The 4,865-nt window shown below is 33.3% G+C and overlaps 1 pseudogene across 1 annotated transcript; it reads right to left on the bottom strand.

The window, feature by feature from the left end:
- Nucleotides 1-870: 870 nt before the first annotated feature.
- Nucleotides 871-2,716, bottom strand: LOC306660225 (zinc finger protein 639-like; annotated as a pseudogene). The gene is made up of 2 exons: nt 2,585-2,716; nt 871-2,307 (listed from the first exon to the last, which is right to left on the bottom strand). The product of its transcript is annotated as a zinc finger protein 639-like (transcript).
- Between the last annotated feature and the right edge of the window lie 2,149 nt (nt 2,717-4,865).

Raw genomic sequence — 4,865 nt, 5'->3', positions numbered from 1 at the left:
GAGGAACCAGGGAAAGGATGGATGGAGAGCTGAGACATAATACAAATCTAACTAATAATTCAAATAAATGCTTAATGAGCAAAATTAATGAAGAAGGAAGCACAAGTATTCACATGTTATTTATAAACATAGAGGTATATAAGAGAAGAAATTACTGCAGGAAATGAAACTGTGTTTTCTTTGCAAGTATTAGAAGTGGAAGTGGTAAAGGGTGAAAGTATTGTTTTATGTTAGAATTTTGCAGCATTTTGGGGGCAGGGACAATTCCTGGTGATTGAACTCAGGGGCATGGGACCTGTAAGCCACAACCCCAGCCCTATCTTATTTAGAGACAGGGTCTCACTGAGTTGATTATCACCTGGCTTTTACCAAGACTGACTTTGAACTCTCCCAATCCTCCTGGCTCAGCTTCCTGAGTGGCTAGGATTACAGGCAGTGTGCCATCAGGTGCTAGCTTGCATTTTTAACTTGGATGAATTTAATTTGGATAGAATTGACCTGTTAGGAAGATGCAGCAATTATGTGTATTCATTATAAGACTTTGAAAACATCCGTATATCTACATATAAGCCTCGTTTTATGTTTAGACATTGTCTTCTCAAGATGACTAGTAAAAGAAAAATTACCTTGTATTGTTTTTATTCATTTATTTAATAAAAATAGAGAATAATTAATGTATCAATTGTAATTTAATGTGAACTATCTGTTCCTACTATTTCATATTTCCTGTTGGATTATTGTTCTCAAAGTAGTTATGAGGGTCTTTAAATATTAAATAATATCATCATTTTATCATATACTTTTTCCCAAAAGCCAAGTTGAATTCATTATTTTATAAAAACATTATGTAAGTCAAAATAAAGAGAATAATCAAGTTTTTTCATGGACTAGATGGTTACTAGTTAATTCCCTTTCATTTCTAAACCTCATCAAGCAGTCACTGAATTTATGAGTTAACTCAACCCATTGCTTGACATATAGATAAATTTTAAGATCTTTGATCTGTACCACTGAATATTCCCAATATTGACATAAATAAATCACTCCAAATAAATGTGAATTTAAATGCTTGCAATATTCCAGCATACTTGAAAAGCCCTTCCCAAAGTCATCAGGAACATGAGGAAATATTTTATTACGTTCAGTAGCAACATACTGTTAATCATTTGTATGACACCCACTCCAAACAACACAGATGTGACTTGCAAAGAAGTTCTTCCATTTGTTAAAGGTAATTTTGCTTAAGAGATTGTACTGTCCATGTTCTCCATTGCTCATTGCTATACTTATTGCTTAATTCTATTAATTTACATGCATTCTCATTTACCACAGGGCTATGCAAGCCTTCTGGATCATTTGTTCTATGTTCATAGAACTGACATAGTACTGTTCATCATAGCCTTGCTCCTGAAAATGTAGGTAGAGTTCATTGCTTGAAGAGAACTGCACATCACACTGCTCATATCAACAGGTGGTGGCTAAAGTGGGTGTCTGCAATGTGCTGGTTGAGTTTCTTAAAAATTACTGTACTGTATTTGGAGTATTTACAAATGAAGAGATCTTCTTCATGTAGTTTGGCCTGTTTGATTAGAAGCATGTTGGTAAATAAGCTTTCCTTGCACACTTGACACACATTTGAATCAGTGTGCTTATGCTTCAAGGACCATATACTATTTTAAATCAGAAAAATACTGACTATAGAATTCACAAAGTTCACATTTATGGAGGCCACTGCTATTAGATTTCAGTAAAAACCATTTCTGCTAGGCAGTCCCATTCAAAGCTTTGCTTTGGTCACAAATTTTACAAAGTTTAGCTGGTGGCTTTCCTCAGTTTGGTCTTGGAGGATCATAATCCTCAGAAATCACATGCAATGGGAACATCTTTGGTTGTGTGAACTTTATAGGACTCTCCTCTTGTATTTGCTGGTTGATTGATTCCAATAAGTAACATACTTCTCAGATTTCTACGTCAGTAGATTTTTCTGTAGAAAAGGCAGTGTGGTCTATAATTCTATGTACAGGAGTGGGAACCAGATAATTTTGATTTCTATTTCTGGCTTTGATTCCATCTGAAAATTTTGGCATGTCCTTTGAGGTCTCAGTATCAGAAGACTTTTTGTTGTCAAAGTATTTTAAGTCTGACTGTTTCAGAACAGATACTGTTAACAATGATCAGGGGAAAAAAAAAAAAAAAACATTTAACCCATCTGCATTTCTGCTACTTCCTGAGGAATCTGAATAATGAGAAGGGTATAAAGTCGTCCCTTTTTCCTTTTTTAGGATACTCATTCAATTTGGTATAATTCTTAATGCAGAGAGAGAAAAATGAATTCCAAAGTTTACACAGATGGGTTAAAAAAAAAAAAAACTCAGTGTTAGTGATGAAGAAACAGTGAAAGTAAAGTCAACTAAGAAATGACAAAACCAGAGCTATCACTACATATCTTCTGATTCCTGGGCATTGAATAACTAAATATGGGGTATGTGGGTACATACAACTTCATGACTAAGAACTGCCACCATCAAGATATATCTTGTTTCCAGTTCTTAGTCAGCAATTGGAAGAAGAGGAAGATAGTCACTGTTATCCAGGGACCTGAGAGCCCCTGCACAGCTGAGGGCACAGGGCTGCAGGCAATGCTGCCCAGGGCCTGGTGCTCCCAGGCTTCCTGCTGGACTGCACCTTTACCTCCTGCATGCACCACAGGCCCCATGCCCACTTTGAGCTGCCACACTCACTCTCTGTCTTGTCACCTGCACCCATTATGTCCTTTTTATATATGATTTAGCAGAAATTCAGTTTTCCTAACATGTGAGATGTAATACATTTAATAGATTCTATTTGTAGCTAATAATCCATCCTAAAATAACTATGTTACTTTGTGTTCTATAAGATTGGTCCAAATACAGATTTCAATTTTGGAAATGACAATATTCAATTAAAGTTTCTATTGACAGAGTGAGAAAGAATAAGAGAATACAGGGGAATAAAACATGGCATTAAAATAGATATTCAGATTTTTATTTTGAGTATAGCTAATAAAATGATTATTAAAATGTTCAATGAACTCAAAGAAGTTCTAAGGAATTAAAGCAAATACAAAATGTGCAGGACCAAAGAGAAATATAGATATTGTACAAAAACTAATAATAACTCCTTGGAATACAATGAATCAAATTTAAAAATTCACCATAAAATATCACCCACAAAGTAGATTGCATATTCACAATAGCCAAATTATATAATCAATCAAGGTACTCTTCAACAGATGAATGGATAACAAATGTGGTATATATACACAATAGAATATTATTCAGTTATTAAGAATGAAATTATGGCATTTGCCAGTAGATGGATGAAATTGGAGAATATCATGCTAAGTGAAGTAAGTAAGTCCCCCCAAAACAACTGTTGAATGTTCTCTCTCATATGTGGATGCTACCTCAAAACAAGGGAGAGTAGGGAGGGGAAGTATAGAAATTTTTTGGAATAGACAAAGAGAAATGAAGGACAGTGAGGAGGATGGGATAAGAAAGACAGGAAAATGAATTTGATATAACTCCCATATGCTCATATATCAATGCACAACCAGTGTTACTGCACTTCATGTTCAATCACAAGAGTGGGATTAAAATCATAATGGGATGCACCCTGTATATGAATAATCTATCAAAATATACTATACTGTCATGTATATCTAAAAACAACAATAAAAAGGAAGAAAAAAGATAATATATTGTATAGAAAAGAGAATCTCAAGTCTCAAAGAGAATTTCAGACTCTGCAGATGGCATATAAACTTCAATACTTGGTATACAATAAAGGAATGAAAAATAAAAGATTATGAACAGATTACACAAGAACTCTGGAACAACATCAAGAAAATTCTGACAACTTCCACATTTTCACATCCTTTAGCACTCTTAAATAATTTCTTCTGGAATGGGGGCTATAGAAGACATTGCTAACCTGATAATACTAAACAAATAATATGAGCTCAGCTTTTTCCTAAGAATTCTAGGTTGGTATATCTACTGTCCTCTTAAAATCTCAATTTAAATGTCAGATAGATAAATAAAAAATTAAAAAATCATAAGAGAAATTCTCAATACTACTGATTTTTTTCCTTATACACTGTTCCACATTTATTAAATTGCATTACCACCCACTGAATGGTTCAATAAAATTCCACATGATCATTTTTCCTCATTCTAACATCAAGTACACTAGCAAGTGCTACAAGTTTGCTTCTATCCCCAAGATACATTTATTTTTAAAAAATTCCTCATCTTTAACAATATACTGAATCCAACTACAATTGTTTTGTCAATGAATTGTTTGCCTTCAACTTTGTATTATCTTGAAATAATTCATGATTTCAAATTTTAATATCTATTTCACCTTCCTACCTAAAATCACTCAATTTATTTCTATTACTTATATTTACATTGATAAGTTTCATTATGGACTTATCTTTCTGTGAAAAATGGATGACTTCTTCATGAGTAATCCAATACCAACAGAAAATATAACATGTTCACACATTAAACATGTAGTGAAAGAATGATAAAATTATTCAAGCAATAACTGTCAATACTATAAATATTTTGAATTAAATATTTTCTAGAGAAACTAATTCATAGGCACTTCAACAAAATGATTAACCAGGCCCAATTGACCAGTGTTGAAGAGTAGAGGCATATGTGGGCTTTCACATTTTGCACATTACTAAGCACAAACTCAACACACAATTGCCTAATTAAATTCATTCACACAAACACACAGAAAGAGAGAAAAAGATGTTTTATTGTTTTGCAAGAATCTCATGACTGATTTGATCTAATATTTACATCATATTCCTA

This window comes from Sciurus vulgaris (genome assembly GCF_902686455.1).
Source record: "Sciurus vulgaris genome assembly, chromosome: 4".
Taxonomy (NCBI): Eukaryota; Metazoa; Chordata; class Mammalia; order Rodentia; family Sciuridae; genus Sciurus; species Sciurus vulgaris.
The sequence above is the reverse complement of the archived record's forward strand: the minus strand, read 5'-3'. Positions and strand labels throughout refer to the sequence as shown.